Source organism: Lissotriton vulgaris, chromosome 2_1 (assembly GCF_964263255.1).
Source record: "Lissotriton vulgaris chromosome 2_1, aLisVul1.2, whole genome shotgun sequence".
NCBI lineage: Eukaryota > Metazoa > Chordata > Amphibia > Caudata > Salamandridae > Lissotriton > Lissotriton vulgaris.
In genome coordinates, this window is record NC_141687.1 from 536176089 (window position 1) to 536200531 (window position 24443).

Below are 24443 nucleotides of genomic sequence, written 5' to 3' on the forward strand. Positions count from 1 at the left end.
TCCCATGCAGAGGAGTAAACAAAACTTTTTTATAGCAAACCGCATGCTCAGTTACCGTAATCATGTAACCGATGCCTGCTAACAACGCACAACAATCTGCATTATTTCACATTAAATAACTCACGTTTCCAGTAAACTGAACATTGGTATTATAGCAGGTGTCGCAGTGCCTTTCAAAACTCAGAAAAAATTAGGCGAATCTTGATTACAAGAGCCATGCAATTGTATGTGTTTACAAATTAAGGAGTGATCTGGTGCTATTGTGCAATCCTCGCCATTCACATACACTTCTTTTCCCTCCCTCAGGCACCTATATGTAAATGATAATAACCAAGCTTCATGCAGATAAGCGCTGCCTAAAGATCCATATCTGCCTATAGTATAGTATTTCATGCAAACCCCAAACTTAAACAGGCTAAAAAGTAATGTTATGATACTGTGGATAAGCCACACAGCTGAATCGGATCTCCAATGAGTGACCACTTCTAACCATTCTCATAGCACACCCTGTGTTCTGATTTGACAGTGAGAGCGTGATCGCACCATAGTTTGTACTGCTAATCATTCTCAGCATACACTACGAATACGCTTTCACGTTACACGTCGCATCAAAGCTTCTGTGTGACGTCCTGTACGGCGCCCCGTACGCAAAGACACAAATGTTTTTGATTGTTTAAAAACATATATTTATGTATTTATTGAACATACTAACAGAACACATTATCTAGGATAATTATGAAAACATTTTTTTTAAGTTCCAATAATCCTATAGTACTTTTAAAAGCAATTACACCAATCGCAGTGAAACGTCATGCGTACTCGCATCCTAAGACCACCGTAAGGACAGCGTAACCGTTTGCAAAGCCATGTGACTTTAAAAGAAGAGATTTGATTGGTTCATAACACTTCCTATTACAATTGTTGAAACTTCTGTCCCTCTTTAATAATTCTACTTTGACTTTCTAAAAATAAGCATCTCTTCTGAGAATATTGTCAAATAGAGCGAAGTTTACCAAAATAACAGCAATGGACTCATCTTCTAGCCATTCTTCAGAGGAATATTTCATTCCTAAAGAACCTCCAAAGAAGAGGAAAGAAGCTCTAATTTGGCAGTTTTTTACTTTTCCAGATGTGCAAAAAAAAGGTTAATGCTCCAAAAGTAACCTGTAAAATTTTCCAAACTCTTTCAATGGGTGATCCATCTAAAAAATACTCCTTTGGCACAGCAAATATGGAGCGACACGTGAAGAACTTACACCCCAACAACTTTGCTCGAGCTGCAACACAGAGGTTGAAGGACAACCCACCTGCTACTGCACCAAGCACATCAACTGCTGCACCAGCATTTTCAGTAAACAGTCCATACCCAAAAATTCATCCTGATTTTGCTCAAGTTAAAATTCTATACATTTATTGCAATAAACTTTTGTGTTATGGGAAACAGTCTATTGACCTGATAAAACGCAGGAACCAGGAGCATCGCTGTCCTCGACATTACTTTTTTTTTTTCATTCTTTTGTTCCTGTTGGACAATTCCAAGCCCCCCATTGTAGAAAAAATTGCCCCCCGGGATTTGGCCCCCCCAGGAGCTAATTAAGAATAAAACGAACTTCTATTTTTTTTCCTTTTCCACCACGTACGAGTACAATACGTGTACAACGCGTATTGTAAATTTTTGTTATTTTTTATTGTAAAAAAAAAAAAAGATCTAAAGATCCATGTGAGACCCCCTGACCAGGCCTAGAGGGTCAACATGTTTCTACCCTGCCCCCTTTCCTTATTTTTCAACTTTGTTTTACTGTTTTCTTGTGACTCGGTGCTACCGAGGCAAAAGATGGCTGCCAACACTTCCTGGTCTGGAGTGTTGACAGACAGTTGACATCCAATCAGCATGCAGCTCGTGCTCGTGCTCGTAATTGTACGGATTTCCGTACGCGTGCTGTACTTCGTCTCTTGATATCGCTATGATTTTACTTTTGATTTTCTCAGGAACTACTGAACGGATTTAAACCATTTAACAAAAGGCACAATCTGCGAACCGAACTCTACCTCTCTGCCAAATTTGGTGTAATTCCGTTCAGCCGTTCGGGCTGTAGCCCTGCCTAAAGGTCCCTATGGAAAATTGCATGGGGAAAACACGTTTTGGGACCCCCCCTTTTTTCTCATCCCCCACTTGACGAATCACCCCAAACTTTCAGGGAAGGAGCGGAGCATACCATTTTCTTGGAGAAATTTGCGAAGATTCGTCCACCAGCGCCAAAGTTATTCCAAATAGAATGTTGTGGATTTCCTATGGAAACTAGGTCCTAACTATAACTACCTACTGGTACCGCCAGTAGGTAATATATATATGTATATATATATATATATATATGTATCACACAGAAGAATCCAGACAAAGCCCACTCGGTCAGTCAAGGCAGTTTATTCTTTCATGACAGACAAGGACGACGCGTTTCGACCACGTCCGTGGTCTGGTCACATGACCATCGCCTCCATTGATTCACATTTAAAGGTATATGCAGAAGATAGAGTAATTAACATAAAAGCAATGTTTCCAGCACATGTCAAATAGGTGATGGGGTATGGAGTAAACATTCAAAACGGACACAGCTGTTTGAAATTAATGGTACATTGTAGCATTTCTTATTATTGCACATTTCAATGCAAAAGCATATATAAGCAACCACCTCCTATATATATGAAGCATTGGCATGATATCGTAAACTCATTTCTGCCGTGAATGGACTTGTGCCCTATTCATCAGTAGTGGTGGCTATGGTGATACATTGTGGCTGTGATCTACATCAGACAGTTCTCAGTAGTGTAGGTCTAGTACCCTGGTGAGTATGTGAAGTGACTAGGAGTTGGATATGTGGTCAGCCATACTCCGGTGCTCTTATATGAGTGCCAGCCTGTGAGGTGTATTGCAGCTTTCATTTCTGAAAGAATGGAAGAGAAACAAAGGTTAGCATCACCATATCATGTATCGAGTATACTTCATGCAACGCTGCTAAAAGGAGTATGGTATTGATTGCTTTCTGCATGAGGCTTAGTTCTTGAGAAAAAGACTGTTCCGTGTTCGCTGTGGTACTACTGTCTACTGACTCTGCATCAGAGCTTAAAACCGCTATAGAGTCCCCCTTGGTCGTTTCGAGTAGGCTCAGTGTCTGATCTTTTGTGGTACGTATATATATATATATATATATATATATATATATATATATATATATATATATATATATATATATTCAAACACAAAGAGTTGCCCCTTAGAAACAGCCACACACGTAGAGGTTACCGCTCTCGAAGCCACAAGCGGCAGGATGTCAGCATGCTTCCGGACCTTAACTTGGAGCCATACGCGTTTCAAGCTATACTTCAGCTCTTGTTCACTGGCGAATGATGAAAGACGCAGGTAAGTTTGGGACAGTTTTTTTATTCACAATTAGAGGCCACGCCCCCCTGGGCGAATCACGTGGAATTTCAATGGTTTTATGACAGTAAAATTTCCAGTTAACTATAACTGGTGTGAAACCTATGGTTTTTTCAGTGAATTTCATAGGTTTTTTAAATGCTAATTCCTAACTATAACTAGTGTGAAACCTATGTTTTTTTCAGTGAATATATATATATGTGTGTGTATATATGTATATATATATATATATATATATATATATATATATATATGTGTGTGTGTATATTTATATATATGCATATGTATGTGTATGTGTATATATGTATAGATATATGTGTATACATATGTGTATATATATATATATATATATATGTGTATATATGTATGTATATGTGTTTATGTCGATATATGTATGTGTAAATATATATGTACGTATGCATATATAATGACTGGTACGCGTATTAGTGCGCACATTCGCTAGTGCATCTTTCCTTATGTGTATAATTTGCACGTGCATATTCTTACTGTTATTTGTATTGAAGCAGTTATGCCCATGTCTCTGCCGAGTTTTAGATCCTGCGGGAGTTAGGACCCGCATTTACAAGGGAACAGAGCAGGGAAGGCTGCGCCTGATGTCCGCTCCATACAAAAAAGTTCATTTTTCACATGCGTGGACTGATCATTACAATTTGGTGACAAGCAGTGTGGAAACACCTAAGAACCTAGATATTTGGAGGAAAAGGAGTATTTTCATCCTATGTTTGGAAGATGCAACCAGTCTACCCAAGGGATTGTGTGGATTTTGAAGCATTTCTACAGGAGTAACTGCTGGAGTGTTCATGCACTAGGAATTGTTACCTTTTAAGTTCCAAGCTCATATTCCTATGGATTTGGCCTACTGTGTTTAGTGTGGTACCTTTTGCAACTCTGCTGTATCTTTTGAAGGTATTCCAACACTCCATCATGGTGGAACTCCTACATTCCTTTCGACGAATCCCTGTTTATGACGCTCCTTCACTACATTCTTTTAGTTTCGGTTGTGATGTTCCACGTCTGGAACATGTTGAACGCCTATGTAAGGAGCCTATTGTGAGCTAATAAGAAGTGAGCGTTCCTCGCTTTAGAGTTTGTGGAATGCAGCGCAGCACAAGCTGACTCAACGTCGCATGGTCACGCAATGTGCTGCTATATTAGTTTATTGTGGAAAGCCTATGAAAGGAGCCTATCTGATATAGACATCTAATTGCAGATTGCTTAACTTTTGAATTCTCCCCAGGCGCTAGTCTGGATCTGGAAATTTTTCAGCAGTACCTCTGTGCCACGGGGGACAGCATCGTAGAGCTCTACGATGATGTCGACTCTGACCATGATGTCAGTGGAGCCATATAAGTCCCCTCCTATGCGTTGGCGTCAGTTTCATCTTTTACGCACTGTAACGAGGATCCAGAGAAGAGGTTCCTCTGGTCGATTTTTTTCTCGACCTGCTTCAATATTGTGTGTTGGGGGAACAGGGTGCCTTTGTCTGATGTCTACAGGTTTCAAACCTTGCGACAGGGACATCTTAAGGATTTTAGGGGCTCTGGGCCAACCCTATTTTGGGGGCTCCTGTTCAGATCAGTTTTGAATTTATGATTCAATTTCAGCTCTTTCATGCCATTATTGGCCAGGTCACTGACAGTGCACAGGCGAAATGGTCCAAATTCTAAATATGTTTACATCTAATATTCAGGGACAGTGATGTGTGGTTTCAATATTGAACACAGCAGCTGCTCACTAATATTATTCAAATAATCTCTATGACACCCTCCCATTTCTCATATGTGAGATTCTATTGTGATCTAAACAAAACCTTACTATATGGATGTTGCATGAAACATAAACACAACATTTCTCTGCAAAATGTCTGAAATAGACTTTCACACATCACCTACCTTAAAAATAAATGAAAGGAAAACGGTATTTAAAACAATCTGTTTAAGAATTATTCAAGGTCATCAGGGCATGGCTCTCTTCATAACAGAGCAGACTCTATCTGCACAGTCCTTCGGGAACTCGACCAATGATGCTGGACTTTGATCAGCTGACTCCAATAGTGACGTCGGCGTCATTGATCGAGGTTGCTTCTCCTCCACCATGTAAGCGTCGTACGACATTGGATGCAAAGTCGACTAGTCAGACTGAGTGGGATAGGCAGTTTTGATTCCTTCTCAAGAAGAGGTTGTGGAAAGACAGCCTATGTCGATTGAGGCAGGGCCCTCTCAGCCCATTTCAGCCCATTTCTGAGATTTGTGTGCCTCAGATGGAGGAGAGCTAGTTGTCTGCTCTGGGAGAGGCTAGTGGCCTGGATTCTTCTCTAGCTTCAAGGTTGCTTTCTCCCCCTGGTCTTGCCACTGAGGCAAGTTCCTCCTTTGCAGACATGCTAAGGAAAGTGGTTATAGTTTTAAACTTGTCACTTCCTACGGTGCAAAGGTCCACAGACCCTTTGATCGAAGTCTTTTTCAAGGACAGAAAAGGGAAGAACCTGTTCTTCCATTTGAAAAGGCCCTTTTTGATGTTTTATTAGATACTTGGGCGAAGCCTGAGTCATTGGCCTCAGTAGACCTAGATATTGCATGCAGACCCCTGCCTGCACCTGGGGAGCCAGTTTGTCTTCATAGACTCTTTTCCACCTGTAGCCTGGTGACTCCGGTTGCAACTTCTTTGCAGGCTGTGGATTCTGTTCCTAAGACTCCAGTGGGTAAGGAGTCTAGGACTTGTGCTGTATGTGGTAAGCATATCTTTGCTTCGGCTAGCTCAGCCTTGAGATCCACAAATACATCTTGTGTGCTGGGGTGATATTCCTATGCTTTATGGGATTCGATACAGAATGTCTGCTTGGTGATTTGATTAAAGATGGTCAGCAGGCTGCTAGGCTTATCATAAGGTGTGGTAAGAAGACTACGGACTCTGTAGGTAGAGCTGTGGCATTGGCAGTGCATTAAGGTGTCGGGCTTGGTTGGCAACTTCGGGTTTCTCTGAGGCTGTCCAGTCAACCTTGGTCGACATGCCATTTGATGGTGCCTATCTTTTTGGGAGTCAAACTGATGCAGCATTAAGACACTTCTGTGAAAGACAGAAGTCTCCACAGTCAAGGCTTTTCGTTGTTTTTTACTGATGTGACTTGTCTTATACATGAGATGTAGGCTTTTTCATTCAAAGAGAGTAAGCTTTGTTAGGGCATTTCACATGTCCGTTGTTGGTTTGACCACTTGGTGTCCTGCAAAAGCAGATGCTTTATTCTCAGTAGCATTTACTCCATTTGTTTAGGCTGGTATTGATTTAGATGACCAGGAGAGGTTTCCCTTTGTCCCTTCGCCTCTGAGCTTTGTGGTCAAGAGTTTATTGTCAAGAAACGTGTCTTTTTGTATGGAAGTTTTTCTGACACAAGCTTCTTTGAAGCAGTTCAGTATGCTAAAATGAGCATGGGTTCGCCTTTTGTTGTCACTCATAGGCACATGTTGGTATGCCAGGGGTAAGCCTGATATATAGGGACACTCTGGTTTATTTTTTCTAGAGTAATCAGCGTAGTATGTCCTCACTATTCTTGTGGTGTGCATATTTATTATGGCGCTGATGGATTCAGGGCCTATGGTTTGTATTCTTCTGAGCACATGTTCTTGTGGTTCATCCTTCATTAAAGTCCTCTTGGACTATGTGTTTTTATGGTGTAGGCTGTCTTCTCCTTCTGAGCAGATTACATAGCTACATTTTTATTATATGTGCTTCACTTTTTGGAAAACTGTGAGAGTAAACTCAGAGTTTATGACATATTCTTTGGAAGACACAAGTTAGTTGGCCTGCCCTCTGTGGAGGGGTTAGGTAATTCATTTGTTCATTCCTAGAACATATGAGGTGAACTTTGTGTCTTACACTGTGTGGTAGGTAGTGTCGGAAACAATCTGATGGAGACTTCCAGCTGCAGTTTCCTTACCTGTTTTCGGTCATACTATTTATAGTTGGAGTTTTTAGGCTTTATAAGAAGCTGTTCTTGTTATTCTCCCACAATGCTTTTTGCACCTGTTTGGAGGCTATTTACTACCTGCCTTTTTGGGTATGTATCTATTTTCACTGTGTTTTACAAGTCCTTGGGAATCCATGACTGTTACTTCTTGAGGCAGGCTTGTGATCAAATTGTGTTTCGCATCACAAGTGTCGTTGCATGCTCTTGTTGCTTACAAGGATTCATTTGATATATTATTTCCTTTTAATGTTTTGATACAGCACGAATAGGTGCGTTCCATTTTCTTCTTTCGCTGGCCTAGGTATTTTGAGCGTGCCCACGGCTCGGAGTTGTGTTCAGACTTTCGGACCAAGACACGAAAAGCCACGTAGGCGCAGGTAGATACCTGTGGTCCTGCTGTAAATGTGGGCCAGCGATGCTCTATGTTTTGTCAGACCACTCGGAGCCTATTGTTATGTTAATGGCATTTATAATGCACGCAGCTGCTCCAGCGAAGGAGCGTCCCGGCGCCTGACAAGGAGGCCACACAACATAACTGAAAGAAATAGGCGTTTAAGAAGGAACAGACTCCGGGAACAAAAGAGTCTTGACCACTCTACGGAAAGAAAGCAGGTTGGCAAGGGTCCGGATTTCAAATGGAAGGGCATTCCATAACACAGCCGCCCGCACCCGAAAGGAGCGTCCTCCAGCTCGGCTGCGTTTGAAACGAGGAACTGCAGCTAATTCGCGGTCCGAAGAGCGAAGAGAGCGCCCAGGAATGTAGAAACACAGAAGATTGTGAAGTATCTGAGCAGAGGGACCCTTTAAGATCTTGAAAGACATACACAACACTTTAAAATGAATCCGCTGCCTGATGGGTAGCCAATGGAGAGCACGCAGGGTGTGAGAGACAGAACAAGCCGTAGGAAGGCCTACTACTGCTCTGGCGGCTGCATTTTGCACTCGCTGGAGGCGGGTGAGCTCGGCCGGATTTAACCCTATGAAAAGGGAGTTGGCATAATCCAGCCGAGACAACACCGTCGCCTGAACCACAAGTTGACGGGTTGCAGCGTCAAAGAATTTGAGTGCAGGTCTCAAGTTGCGCAGAATGCCGAAGCAGCAGGCCGCAGTTCTTTTAGTATGGCCAACAAAACTAAGAGTAGGGTCCAACCATACCCCCAGATTTTTAATCTCCGAGGCCGGAGTAGGGATGGGGCCCAACTCGGGGGGCCACCAGGTGTCGCCCCAAAGTTCCGTCTGTTTGCCAAAGACCATAATCTCTGTCTTTTTGGCATTCAGTTGGAGACAGTTGGACGTCATCCAACTGGCCACCGCCCGCAGTCCATCTCGGAATCTTGGGGCTTCCACTCCGGAATCCCCGCTGATCGTGACCGCTAGCTGAGTATCATCCGCGTATGACACCATGGTCATACCGCAGTGCTTTACAACCTCAGCCAGCGGCCTCACGTATAGATTGAACAACGTGGGACTCAGAGAGGACCCCTGCGGGACCCCAAGCGTCAGAGGATGGAATTTGGACTGGTGTGGCGGGGCAGCCACACAGAAAGAACGATCCGCCAGAAACGATCGGAACCACTGCAATGCAGTGCCGGTCACGCCTGCCTCCTCAAGGCGCTGCAGGAGGATCCCATGCGAGACGGTGTCGAAGGCGGCGCTCAGGTCTAATAAAACAAGCGCCGCCGTTTGACCCGCATCGAGCACCACCCGCAGATGCTCAACCATAAACAGGAGTGCTGTCTCCGTGCTGTGGCCAGCTCAAAAGCCGTTCTGTGTATCATCCAGAACGTTAGTGCGCGAGAGATGGTCAGAGAGGGCGGTGTTAACATGCGCCTCCGCGACTTTGGCTGGCCACGGGAGAAGCGAGATCGCCCTATAATTCTCTGGTTTACTAGGGTCGAGAGATGGCTTCTTCAAAATGGGCATTACTACTGCCTGCTTCCATTTTGAAGGTACTAGGCCAGATGAGAGCGAGATGTTGATCAGATCGCAGACTGGGTTAGAGGGTGTCAAGTCTCTAAAAATTGCTGGCTTGAGCGGGTCAGCCGGAGACCCCGACTTAACCCGAAGAGCTAGAGTCTTAAAAATCTCCGGTGTGAGACAGGGGAAAGAATCTAACACCACCTGTCTGGGGGGATTATGCAGCCCGACACCGGTAGGTGCAGCTGTGGGAAAAGCTCTATAGATGGAATGGACCTTCTCCAAAAAGAAGGCCGCCAGCGTTTCACATTGAGTGTTGGAACCAATGACGTCGGCGGAGTGCTTTTTAGCAACAAGATCCTTGAGAGCTTTAAAAATGGTTTTGGATGGATTTGACACAATTTTATATATATTATTTATATGTCCAGGTGATCTTCGTGGGAATTATTTTTATGACCGGCATCATTGATGAAGATCAATATTAAATTCAAACCTATAAGGTCTTTTTAGTCTCTTTACATTACATTATGTAACCTTTGAGTGGTCATTTTGTTAAAGTAAAATTCTCAATACCATGAAGGTATTATTGTTCATCTTTCTTTTGGTGTTCATTCATCGTCGTATGATGGAATGAGTCGTGAGAGTCCCTTTAGATTTTAACAGGACAGTTCTTTCTCTGATGTTTCTTTATTATTGTGAATGATACGTATTACATGACTTTTGTCTTGCACTCAGCCCTTTCAGTCAACAAGTTCTCTTTCCCCTTTGGGGATAGATGGTAATTTCTGATATCTGACTGATGGTTCTTTAGGGTTTTCCCTCTTTTCCTTCAAGGGCCTATTTTCTCTGGCCTGTAGGGTTGTCTATTTTTTATATGTTCCGTGACTGTGGTCATGAATTCTACTAAGCGCCAAGCTCTTGTTCTGCTATTCCTATGTACATTTGGTCAGTTGTTAGTTATGACCGACTGGTGAGAACTTTTGTAGGATTGGTTCACAGACCATTCTCCAGGGGGGTATAGCTATATCATTTAATTCAAAAGTTAAGGAATATGTGGCTAGATGTCTCTATCAGATGTAAAAGTTACTTCCCTTCAGTAACGTAATATCTGATAGAGACACAATCCAGCTACAGATTCATTAACTTCCTGCCCATCCTCCCAACTCTGCCAATGTCCTTTGAGGTAAGGGTTATCTCCTTTTTCAGCAGTGGTTTTTTATACTTGTGATCACTATCTTAACTTATGTTAGGACTCAACAGACCACGTGGCCTGTCCTCATAGATTTTACTTAGATGTTACCATACCGTCCATTTCCAAATGTGTGGTCGGTAGGGTGGTGGGTGTTTTCTATTTCACACTGGATTGGTCATCAGTGAGCAGTGTTGATTTATTTATTCTTTCTTATAAAGTCTTTGTTTGGTATCATCATACCTTGTATTGGCACTGTCAATATGTCACGCAATGGTGTGATTCAACAAACAGCTTGGTGTTATTTTATTGGTTTTATTTTGATATTATCATGCCACTCGTTACCACTGATGAATGGGCTATTGTCAGGAATGGTCTATAGAGTATAAGGTTTTCTTCCCTTGCATGGTGGTTATTCACCAGGGTGCAGGGATATCGTAACCCCATGCTTCATTGATTCTTTGGGGATTTTTCTTTAAAATCCATGTTGGGTATTAATATACCATTTGTTGTTTCTTCTTTATTAATGTTTCAAAGATATTTTGATCTTTTTGGCACACTGTTTCCGCAACTAGTTTCTATAGTGGCTCCGTATTCTGGCGCAGAAGGTTTAACAGAAGAAACTGGCATCCGCGCGCAGGTGGGGACCAATATGGCTCCACTGACGTCATGACCAGAGTCGACGTTATCATGGAGCCATATGACCCCGTCCCCTGGTACGCAGCAGTAGTGCTGAAAAATTACCAGATCCAGACTGGCGTCTGTAGATAATTCAAAAGTTAATGAATCTGCGGTTAGACTGTGTCTCTACCAGATTTTACGTCACGGAAGGTATGTAACTTTTGCATCATGTGCTGATTGTAGGTGTGTGCTCTTCGCATAGGATTTTGTGAAAAGCAGAGCAACCTACACTTGTAATAATTCCTTTATTTAGATATAAAACATATCTTTAAAAGATTTCCCAAGTCACATTATGTACAGTTTTGAGAATAAAAAGTAATAAAAAGAGTAGAAAAAGTAAAATATGGCCGTAAGCATGCTTGTTAAAACAATTCAATTTGTGGATTGGCCCTCCCAATCGTTACAAGTTCTGTTAAAATACATATTCAGTCTAGATAGTGAGCAATGAGGCCTTGGCAGTGTCCATTTTATCTAGATTGTGATATGCTTGCTGAATAAATTTGGCCAACTTTATATTTAAGACAATGTTATCTAAAGACAAAGCAGCAGTAATGGCATGCCTACAAGTCCGAACTCCCAACCTGTTCCATTCTGGCCTAAGCAGACACCTGCGTTGAGAATTGAATGAAGGACAGATACAGAGCACATGCAAGATTGTTTCTGTTGCTAACCCGCATCCTCTACATGTTGTGTCCTCCTTCTTGCGACGCCAGGTGGGTAGGTTTTGAAGAAAGCGTCAATCTCCCATTCTTAGGGCAATCAGGCAACGCTTTAAATAGAGTGAAAATGTCGTGGAGAGGTAGGAGGCAGGGGTTAATCGTTTGTAAGAGTTGACTACTGCCCAGGCATGACTACGTTTCGTGACAAGAGCTTTATCTGAAGCCAGAGATTTCAGTCTTACACATTTTTTAATTGTATTTTTAAAAACAGTCTGACTGGGGTTAAGAACTCAAAGGTCGGCAGCTGACATTTGATGGATATAGTCATTCAAAAGGCGGCCGAATGATCTCCCTGGATTCATCTCATTAATTTCTTTTCAGACTAGAGATTCTAGAGTACCTGGTTCGGCCTGTCTTAATTTATGACAAAGCTTGAGATAGGTACCAACATTAGAGGCTTCATAGTTGGTTAATCCCAGCTCTAATCTGATCTGGGCCGGGGAAGCGGTACTCGGCAAATGAAGTGCCTTTTTTATAGATTTTAGTTGTGTGTTTATTTAGGACAGTGTTCATTTTGCCTTTAAAGATCTCTATGCCATATGAAAGAGAAGGCCCGGTCTTTGCTCTAAGGACTTCTAATAAAGGTAAAAGAGTTGGACCTGAAAGTTTCTTCGATAGCTTGGCCAAGGATACCACTAGGGCCGTGGCTTTAGCTGCGATCACATTACTTTGCTTTGTAAAGCTGCCCCTTGAGTCCAAGTGGACACCTAAATATTTATATGATTGGCCAATTGAAAGACTTGTTTTATTAATTGACCAGCCACCACCACTGTAACGTTTCTTACCGAATGGAACTATCAGGGTTTTTTCCATATTAATTTCTAATTGATTGCCAATCGTGTATTGCGATAGTGCATCAAGGAGCCTTTGTAACCCTACTCTAGTGAGGCTAAACAAGGCCAAGTTATCGGCATATAAAAGATTACATAATGCCATACCTCACTTAATCACACTTGATGGTCACGTAATGTGTGATGTGCTGGCATGTTTTTTTGTTAACAAACTAAAGATCCATCGGCATGGTACAGCTTTTCTTTAAAGTGTTGGCTGCATATGTGCCATCAGGAAACAATCATCAGAGCTGGATGAAGTACAGTTTCATGTTGTTTCTTTTGGGGCATTGTGGGTATATTGTGCTCTCCATTTATTTCTTGCTGATTTTAAAATTGAAGATAAGCGGACTTGACCCTCCTGGGAGAAGTAAGGACAGATTCCTGCAATTTAGAATTTGAAGACATAAAAAAGCCTGTTAAGGGAATCCCTATTTTACTAAACTTTGACCCTGGGTTAGAGAATGTGGTCACGTTTGATGCGAGTAACAAAGGGTTGGGAAGTGTACTCTCTCAGATAACTTTAGAAGGTAAGGAGAATATAATTCTATATGCTTTTTCTGAGCTGTCCCCCACTGAAGAGAACTGTTCTGTAATAGAAAAGAGACCCTTGCTTGCACCTGGGCCTTGTAGCATATTCGATCCTTTATTTGGGTAGGCATTGCACAGTTTGCTCCGATCACAAGCCTTTAGTTAAGCTGCTGACTACCGAAGGTCTGTTAAAAGCTTCAGCAGGGATAGCAAGGATGTCAAAGAGGCTTCAGGATTTCATTTATTCAATTGAATACGTGCCAAGACAGAAACATGTATTAACTGATTTTTATTTCACTCATGCCTACTAAAATGCAGGAGTGTCGGGGAAGCGAATGGGAGGATTTTCATATTGCATTGGTCCAGTTGATGAAAAAGAGTGGAAGACAATATTCCTTGGACACTTCTTCACAGCAGCTTATTGTTTGTGTGGAACAGGGATGGCCCAAAAAGCATGTAATAGAGAAAGAATTGAATGCTTGTTGGGAAATAAGAAGTGAGCTGCCTGTGGTACATGGAATGTGTATAGAGGAGATCGACTGATTCCTCCTGCTCATTTGCAAATAAGAATTGTAAAATTGTGTCATGAGGGCATGAGGGATTGTGAACACCAAACAAAGTATTAAAATATGGTATAGGTGGCGTGGCATAGACATGTGTGCTGAGAGAATGGTGAGAAGTTGTGTGTGGTGTGCAAACTCAGAAAAATCACGTAAGACTTTGAGACCAAATATGTGTGAACCTATAATTCCCAAAAAACGTGGCACACAGTGGCTCTTGACATAATGGGTCCCATTGGTTCTCCTGCTAAGTACAGTATTGCATTAATTGATGTCTAGGTGGCCCGTAGTCAAAGTGGTGGAAAAAGTGTATTAGGAGAAACTACTTTCATTTGTTGACAATGTTTTTGTGGGTGAAGAGTTACCATTCCAGATAATTAGCAATAATAGGGCATAGTTTGTATCTAAATTGGCTGAAGAGTATTTTATTAAAATTGTTGTCAAGCATAGGACCACATCTGTGCACAATCCTAGTGGGAATGGAATGATTGAGGTATTTAATAGAGTACTTTCATTCAGCTTGCTACCAAGAATGGAGCTTATTGGGAGACACAGATTTTTAAGACCCTGTGCATGTATAGGATCACTACCCATGAAGCTTTGGAACTTTCCCCATTCAGAGTTATGAAGGAAAGGGGAGCCAGTACTTAATATAACCCGGAATGTTTGATGGAGGTGAACATACCACTATGTCGGTGGAGGAGGTAGGGGAAAATAGTATGGCTAAACATCAGAAGTATAAACAGATGTGTGATCTCAGAAACTGAGATGTTGTGATTACAAGGGAATGTGGGTCAAAGTAACGGAATCTTGGAAGGTAAAGAAAGTTGAGAGTCAGTTTTCTGATCCTTTGCAATTTACTACGGTTTTGAGAAATGTTGGTTATCAAGTGATGGTAAAGAATGGAACCTTAGGAGAATTGCAGTTTTAAGAGGTTATTGCAATTCTTGGAGTACTTCTGAAAGTAGGGATAGGGCAAGGTATAACTTGAATGAGGAATTAGGTCAGGAGAATAAAAATGATGGTGAGTTAAGTCACAGGAACAATTACAGAGAGGAGGATGTGCAGTTGGAGGAAGATGTCATTGTTGAGGAGGAAGTACTGGGAAGTTAAGGCGTAGCTGGGTCTAATGAGATGGAGGAGAGGAGTAGTGGTAGAGAGACAGAAGACTCATGTCTGGTGGTAACAAGATACTTTGGGTTAAACCCAGGTCGAGACCGAAGGCCAATATTATGCAGTATATCCTTTATTGCCACCACTCAGCAGCATCTTTAAAGCTTCTATAGAATCTTAAAACGTTCCAAACATAATAAAAAACCCCAGCATGAGGCATAGCTTAGCTCGCTCCCGATCTCTTTTTGTCTATTTGGAGACATCATAAAAGCCGCTCCAGTCAGAATGTTCATATCCTTACAGGACTATTGTCGGAAGATACAGACGCTTCACAAGGGGTTTGTAGTGCGCCGGTGAAGATTTTGTTGCTAGTGTCTTCATCGTATGCATTAAGCTTAATTGTTTAAAGTCTGTAATGGTGTTGTGCCACTTAGGGTATTATAGCTGAGACATATTTAAAGTGCTTTTTAGTTATTTTCAGTCTGTGTTAAACAGTTTATTAAGGATTGTTGAGTACTCTTGTTGCAATTTGTTTTTGTTTTTTTTTTGTTTTTGACTGGTATATTGGAACTAAAGAGTGTTTTTGGTAATAATTGTACTATTTAATTGGTTACTTCAAAATGGAGCAAGGCGAAGGGTCACATGATTTGTCGCAAAGAATGGAAAGAAAGTTAGAAATTCTGGTTTTAAACACCCCTAGCATTCAGAAAGAGCATTTTTGATCTTCTAGTGAGGCAAAGTTTGCCCATAAAGCTGGTAGCAAGGCCTCTAATAAGAGGAAGCATGTGACGGCCAGTAAGGTATGACAAAGAAAAATATATCTACTTTGGTAGATTATGACAAAGAAAAAGAAATCAGCTTAGGTAGAACATGGCAATTGTAAGATGCATCAAGAATGGGCAAGAAAATAGGCCCAGATTATGACAGACCAAAAAAATCAAAAGGGCACAAACACAAAGTGGTTATTTATGACAAGTCCTCAGGAAGTGCGGAGGTGGAGCTCACTTGTTCTTCAGATTTTGATTCTGAGGATGATAGCTCTATGAAAGGAATCAGGCCAGCTGAGGGTAAACTAAAGAAGGAGGATGGGTCAATTTTGGAACCTTTTGGTCAAAATATGTTCGACCCATTATTAATTAAACCTCCATTGTCTCCTGCGTGGTCACCTTCTGATAATTTGGCGCAACATATCCAATATTGGAGTAGCTGGTAGATCCTTTAGGAAGTTCGGGTCCGATTCAAGTCGGAATGCCCGAGATCCACAGTGGATAAGAAAGTTTTGGTGGCACTTAAGCTTGATGCCAAGATCATCACTAAGGTGGGGTAGTGACCCCAGAAAGTGCCTTGATAATGGTCTATGGTCATGCTATAACAGACTTTTAGATGTAGTGGGTCCACTGACGAACATGTTTGAAATGAATGAAGAGGCATATGTGTTCAGAAATTACAATGATGTTGAGGAGCATAGACAGTGGATTCAGAGGGCAATTTGCCTTCTAGGCAACACCAATACGGCTTTGTCTAAGGCAAGAAGTATAAGCATCCTCTTAAAAATAGATCCTAAATTAGTAGGCCTAGCAGGAAAAGAAAAGGAACCATCTGCTAATGGTTAATTGTTTGGCAATGCCTTCATTAAGAATCGTTCAGTTCCCTTCAGAAATCTCAGAAAGAGATTAAGAAAGTGTTTCAGGAGCTTGTTTTTAGAATAGGCGGTAGAACAAGGAGTCAGTTCCCAGACCGTGCTCAAGGTTTCACAAGAGGCTCCTTTGCTCGAGGATTTAGAGGCTATCAGGGACAGCAATAATACAGAAGAAGCAGATTTTACCCCCAGAGGCAGAGACCTCTGGGATTTTACAATGGTGAGGACAGAAGGAACAGAGGATCAATTGTAAGACTATACCTTTCTGTTATCCCCTTAAAATTGGGCGGCAGACTTGCCCAGTTTTATCAAAATTGGTTGTTGATTACAAGAGTTTGTAGGAAGACCAGTGCAACATTCTATGCCAAGAAGACTGGTCTCAAAGGAAGTTGATTTAGAGATTCAGGAGTTGATTGTGAAAGGAGCGGTTGTGATAGAAGTGGAACGAGTGGATGGGTTTGTAAGCAATATTTTACTTCTGGAAGAAAAGGACAAGGGTATGTGTCCAGTAATAAATTTGCGAGAGCTGAATGACTGGGTGGTTTACCATATTTTCAAGATGGAAGGGATAGACTTGTTGAAGGATGTGTTGCAAAAAGGGAATTGGGTGACACGGTTGGACCTGAAAGATGCTTATCTGAGGGTTCTGATTTGGGAGAATCATCAGATGTTTTTGAGGTTCCAGTGGAGGAGGAAGTTTGTATGGATGCCTTTCGGTCTCTCGTCAGCACCTTGGTGTTTTACTAGGATCCTTCGACCAGTGGCAGCTTACATGAAAGAGAGGGATGTATGTTGATAATTTATTTGGACAACATTTTAATTATGGACCAGGACAAGAGACAGGTGGAGGATTTGGGATTTGTGGTAAAAATAAACAAAGACGCATTTTGTTCCTAGTCAGCATACACAGTTTCTGGGTTTTATAGTACACACTGTGGAAGGGGTGTTCAGGTTACCGAAAGAGAAGCTGCAGATGATATGAAAGGAGATAAAGAATACTCTCAGGCTAAACTGTGTTTTTCTGAGAATGTTAGCCCGTATTGTAGACCTTTCTACTATTTAAGCAATATTTCCGGGGCCCTCGCATTATCGTGTGGAAGTAGATTATTAATAACCCACTGGTGCAGGGTCACCTTTTAGTCCACGGGTTCTTAACAAGTAAGGAGGAATCAACACTGGAGTGAAGTACAAAACAAGGATCATTTATTTAGCATTCATGAATGGGGGCCCATCCTACAAGCACCATAGAGATACTTTAGGAGAGGCACACTGAACAATGGGTTACATGGGTTTTTATAGCAAAAGATCACAAACAAGGGAAGCCCAGAGCTAAATAGAGCTTCGGAAAGAACACACGAATGAGGTAATGGCAAGAATCGACAGCCTCAGTGTCTTGTGCAATTGCAACCTCGATCAGACGCCAGCTGTTCTTTTGCGCTGACTCTGCATGTATACACAGCCTAATATACACAGTCCTAATCTAGATTCTTCACTCATGTTTATACAGGTGTGGTGTCAAGGATGGAGCTGGGCTGGATGAGTGCAGGGGTGAAAAATGGATGAGGCATAGCTTAATCAAAAAACAAGAGAATCAGATTTGACATTTTAACAATCGGGCCTTACATAGATTGAAAAGGAAACACTTAAGGAATGGATTGAGGTACTCATAGAATTTTTGTCTTTCTCAGGAAGCAAGACAGGAGTTGATTTGGTGGTTGAGGAATATGGATGCTTGGAATGGGCTCACAATTTTTGGAGAAGATTCAGATTTGGTTGTGGAGTCAGATGCAAGTTTGGAAGGGTGGGGTGAAAGTTGTGGATTGCTAAGAACTGGTGGTCATTGGAAGGAGCAGAAAAATTATTTGCATATAAATTGTTTGGAGTTATTAGCAGGTTCTTTTGCAATCAAGTGTTTTGCAAAACAGACTGTCAAATGTTCAGTGGTTTTGAGAATGGACAATGTATCGGCAGTGAGATATGTCAAAAGGCTGGCAGGTCCTCGCTCAAAAGGACTGGCAGATTTAGCCAAAATCTTTTGGGAGTACTGCATGGAGTGAGGCCTAAATGTTAAGGCGGAGCACATTCTAGGAATGGCATATTCAGTGGCGAATTGGATTTCAAGGAATTTTCTCGATTCCAGCGATTGGATTTTGGACAGAAGTGTTTTCAGGGGTTTGAACCAGTTGTGAGCTCCTTTTCAAGTAGACCATTTTGTGAACAGACTCAATGCTTACATTGAGAGATTTTTTAGTTGCATCCAGACCCGGAAACATCGGGTATAGTTGTTTTTCTCCAGGATTGGAGTGATCTTTAGCCTTATGCTTTCCCACCCTTTGCCATGATTGTCAGAGTGATGGGAATGATTTGCAGATGGAAGGAGACAGTGGTGGTGATCACTCCCTTTTGGAGTTCAGAGGCATGGTACACAATTATGTTGGAGATGAGTGTGGATGTTCCAGTGTTGTTACTGGCTTTTCCAGATATTTTATGAGGTTCTCAGGGAGAGATACACATTCTAGCAGAAACAGATACATTGGTGGCGTGGAAACTTCCTTGAGAGCTTTGAAAAAGCCAGGCCTTTTACCAGAAGGTTCGAGACTCATTGAGTGGTTATGGGCACCTGGGACTAGGAAGGCAGATATATCGGCTTGGGGAAAATGGCTCAGCTGGTGTGTGGAAAGGGATTTTGATCTAGGTTCAGCTGATATAGAACACGTTATAAATATCTTGACAGAATTATTTGCTACGGGCATGGCTTATAGATCGATAAACTTGTATAGGTCAGCTAGTTCAGTGGGTTACATTTTGGCAAATGGTTTTTCTGTAGGACAGGATGTTATGATGAAGAGGTTATTAAGAAGTATAATAATTGCTATACCTCCAGCCTTTAGGTATTCAGACCTTTGGGAAGGCTCAGAGGTTTTGAATTTTCCTGTATCTTGGCGTGATAGTGGTGATTTGAATCTGATGGATTTGTCTTTGAAGTTGACAATGCTGTTGTGCTTGGTATCTCTCCATAGGGTTTAAGATGTTTGTGCATTGGAGGTGTCTTTTAGATCATTTACACAGAGGGTATATGTTTCCACTTGAGACAGAGAACTAAAACAAATTCTTCAAGAATTTATTATCCATATTTTGATGAGAGGCAAAAGTTGTGTGTGGTACGGTGTGTAAAATAATATTAATATATGACGTTATTGTTTAGACCTTCTGGGGTGGATCAGATACTTATTTCTTTCAGACATCCACATACGATTGTTTCTTCGGTAACTTTGGCTGAATGGGTGAAAAAAATGATGCATGAATATGGTGTGGATGTGAGTATGTTTGGCGCACACTCAGTGAGAGGTGCAGCTCCCTCTAAGGCTTATATGGTAGGTGGAATTCTGCAAGACATTTTACATTTTGCGGATTGGTCTCCTGATTCTTTTTTCAAACATTTGTCCATTAAACTGATTGAAAATGCAGCTAGATGTTTGGTTGAGAAGTTTTAAACTTGCATAATACAGGCCTCTGGGTTTTGCCATAAATGTAGATTTTCCACAGCCATGGTGGGCTGAAAATCTGAATTTTTTAAAGACATGGAGGCTAATATTAACCCTCCCAGTTTTGTCATCCTTCCCTGATCCTATTTATTCTTTTCTCTACAGGTCAAATCTAAAGAGTTGCTGGAGTTTCGTCTGAATTTAGTTTGAAAGAAGAAAGTGTTTACTTAAAGAAGAAGTTTTTTCCTACCTTTGTGAATACATTTGGGAGCATATTTACGGTCCAAGTTTGCAGTTCATAAAAGAAGGAAGAGGACTGGATCCTGTTTTTTTAAATTATGTTTGAAACATTTTAAGATTCTAAGTTCTAGAAGCTTTAAAGATTCTGCTGACTGGTGGCAATAAAGGTTTTACTGTAATCAAACGACAGGAGATACCCCATAGCCCCAGTTGAGACCCGGGTAAGTAATGTATGTAACATGTAACAATGTCTTAACAGGTAATATTAAAAGGCAGTTATTAGTGACAAGCACAAGAGTTGCAAAGGAAGGAGACAGGGAGACATTATTAGTTATGGCAATAAATGCAAAGAGTTGTCTGTATTTCAACACAAACAGCGATATAGCGATATAAAAGGAAAAGATGCAGTCTATTTACATTGAATGTACATGAAACCTGTACATACTTGTGCACATTTGTGCTTGTGAAAAACAAGGTGAATGGTACAAGTGACAAGTGAAAAAATATACAAAAAACTGCGGGAAAAACGGTGCAGGGAAAAACAAATTTAAACAATATATACAATAGACTCAATAGTGGTTCAAAAAAAGTCTTTTAAGCACAATGTTTAAAGGAGAGAAGTAATTAAAAAGAACCACCAATAATAAAATTCAGGTCATCTTCAGGACCAGGTCACAAATTTAATATGATATGAATGCTGCTTGGAAGTCAGGAAACAGAGTCCAGAGGTTGAAGGCTGCTTGAGGTGATGAAGATCCAAGGGATGGAAACAAGAGTGCCAATGTGGTTAGAACAATCCGAACCAACAAGAAAATTGCAGAAATGGGCACAATTTCCATCATGCGAGTCCCACTTAGAAATGGGAAGAGAATTCCCCAAACTGGTTCCGGTGTGGAGTCGCAGCTTGTGTGGGTAATTTGTAGTGACAAGAGCGCTGAAGTACGAGGAGCGGTAGGTCTGGAAAAGATTTGTTAGGATCCTCCGCTGGAGACGACAATGCAGGCATCAGTCAGGCATGTAGTCAGTCTATTATGCGTGTGTGTGTAGTCAGTCTATTATTTGTGTGCGATGTGGATTTAAATGAGTGACTTTTGATGATACATTTGTTGATATGTTTTAATTTATTAATAGGGGGAAGATATGTTATGCCTGGTATGCGTATTAGTGCACACATTTGTGCTTGCATCTTTCCTTATATATATATATATTTTTTTTTTACGAACTTTATTCGTGAATGTACAGTCATCACATTATTATGCATTATTTACAACAGATATACAATACATCACGCTTTTAATTTTTCATTTGCACGTGTATATTCTTGTTCTTATTTGTATTTAAGCCGTTATGCCCATGTCTCTGCTGTGTTCTTGATTCTGCGGCAGTTAGGACTGGCAGATGCAAGGGAACGGAGCAGGGAAGTCTGTGCCTGATGTCCGCTCTATACTCCAAGTTACCATATGTATATATGTGTATATGTATATATATATATGTTTCTTCCTCGTATTGCTCCTTCCACCCCACACGGCCCGTTGTAAATGGAGCGTGCTCCGGCGAAGCCCACCAGAATTTCAATTATTTTTACAGTTCAAGTAACAACTCTCCCTTAGTTCGTTCCAGTTGTAAAGTTTTTAATACCAGTTACGCGTTTCGGGGAACGCAGTCTCCTTGCTCACACACTGGTCAGTGGGTTTCACTGCCATACATATAATGCCTAGACATAGTTGAGGGACAATACACTTCTCTAGAATTATATATTTTGTTGAAAACACGGCATCCATTTTGAAGTGTCTTTTTTCATGCACAAAAACATATTATTACTTCACAAAATTAGTTGCAAAGGGTATCTAGTTCAAATACATTTCATTTGTGTGTTTTCTACCGTAATCAACATATGTTTATACCGTAAAGCCTTCTGCATAAATTTTTCATTTTAAAATGACATACCATTGTGATACCATTATCGGATCCTAGCGGAGGAAGCATAATCTACGGTGAAAACCTGTATAGTTCCCAAAGTGGGGATTGCTCTACTACTCTTCCCTGGTATCTGAGGAAGAATGAGAGGCATTGTACTCGCTCTAGTGGCAAGTGCTGGTGTAGTGTTCCGTGATACTACCTAAGTAGAGCATATGTAAATGGTCTTACTATATGGCGCATCTTGACTGATGGTCCTAGATTAAATATTAGTATATTAGTAGCATTCTGTCTCCCTAAGGTATCTAGATCTTGAGGTGGCTGTCCCAAAATGTGAGTAAGCTCAAAGTAAGAAGTGCACCCAACGTCAGCAAATGGATATCTGAAAACTCTCACATTCATTGTGTATTCTGTGCAAGTATTCGTTCTGTTGCTCCTCTCTGCGTGCGCCTGTCGTTGTACTCCCTTCTCCGTCCTTTGTGCGGCAGTCAGGCAAATCCAGATCGGGTTTTCTGGAAGGCGTGGTTCAATCCATCCTTGATTTTGCGTTTACTCGATTTGGAGGCTTGAGATATTGTCCGTGTTGTCCATGTAGCTCGCACTGTGACTGATAATAAATGTGTAAATTGTACAAATTGTGTGAAACTATCAGGATTAAAATGAACAGTTGGTGAAATGAGTCTTATCTTTAAGACGTAATCAGTCCTGGTTCCTCCAAATCGCGAAGAAAAGGGTAGGTGACCTCTATTGCTACATACAGAGTGTCAGTACCTTCCTTTCCTCCTGTAAATAAGAGAAAGAGGTGACGGTTAAAATATGAAACCAGCCTGAGGTAAAGTAACTACTGCTCAACATACACACATATGGCTATACAGTAAAAGAGTTAACTAGTAAACATCTAACTGTATCTGGATATAGTGAGGCTCATATAGACTTGTGCATTCCTACTCCTCCTGTAAGTGTATAATCATTTCCTCATCCTGGTTGTGGCCCCAATGGCTTCTCGTTTGCATGTCAATTATGTGCCATGATTCGCTTTTTCTCAAAAGGAGTGTGCAGTTGCCTCCCCTTTTCCCCATTTGGATTTGCTCAATAATAAAGTATTTCAAAAGCGAGCTGTTGGAGAGATGGTACTCCTCGAAATGGCGTGCCACTGGGTAGTGTTTGTCTTTGTTATGTATAGCACGTAGATGTTCTAATATCCGTTTCTTTGCTGCAAAGGTGGTGCTCCCTACATATCTCATCTTTCAGGGGCATTGTACTACATAAATTACAAAAGCAGTGCTGCATGTTAGAAATTGTTTGATGGTTATGGTGGCCCCAGGGGTATCGTATGTTTTGACCATCACAATGGATTTGCATGCTTTGCAATGGCCACAGGAAAAAATCCCTGTAGGTTGTGGCTGTGTATCTTCTGTTCTGAACTGATGTTGCCTCTCACTAGGATGTCTCTCAAGCTTCTACCTTTCCTGTATGTTATCATGGGACGATATGGCAAATCATGTCCGATCACTAGATCACTTTTTAGGATGTTCCAGTTATCGTTCAAGATTTTAGCCACCCTTTTGGATTTCTCATTATAGGTCAGGATAACTCTACTTGTGTTGTCTTCTTTCATTTTCACTTTATCCTGGAGGGTTTGCTCTCTACTTATGCGTTTGACATTTTTCATGGCTTTTTTGATCACCCAGTTAGGATAACCTCGTTGTTTGAATCTTCGTTGCATTGTTTTACTCTCTGATTCAAATGCTTCCTCTGTACTACAGTTTCTGTTTGCTCTCAGCAGCTCCCCAAATGGAATGCTCCATTTAAGTACATCTGGGTGGCTGCTGAGAGCATGAAGAAGACTATTTCCTGCTGTGCTCTTCCTGTGCAATTTCATGTTCAGTTTGTCACAGTCTGTTGTTATTTCTACATCCAAGAATTCAATTGACTTCTTACTCATGTTGTATGTGTGTTTTATGTTACACATGTTGTTGTTCAATAAATTTGATAGCACTCTCTTCACTCCCTTTCCAGATCAGGAAAATGTTATCTATGTAACGGAGCCAGGTATTAACCTGGTTCCACATTTGTTGCATGCTGGTAGCTTTGCGTATTTCTTCCTCCCATGCCCCTAAAAACAAGTTGGCAAAACTAGGGGCAAAGCATGTCCCCATTGCTGTACCAAGTGTCTATTTATAGATCTCAGCATTGAACATAAA

At 41.2% G+C, this 24443-nt stretch overlaps 1 protein-coding gene across 1 annotated transcript in view; it reads left to right on the forward strand.

Annotated features, from left to right (window-relative positions):
• The window catches only part of NME9 (NME/NM23 family member 9), a 703404-nt gene that overhangs the window by 67487 nt on the left and 611474 nt on the right, over window positions 1-24443 (forward strand). The window contains exon 2 of the mRNA XM_086955486.1: window positions 20248-20543. The gene's annotated coding sequence lies outside the window, so the exon portion shown is untranslated. The remainder of the gene's footprint in view (window positions 1-20247; window positions 20544-24443) is intronic.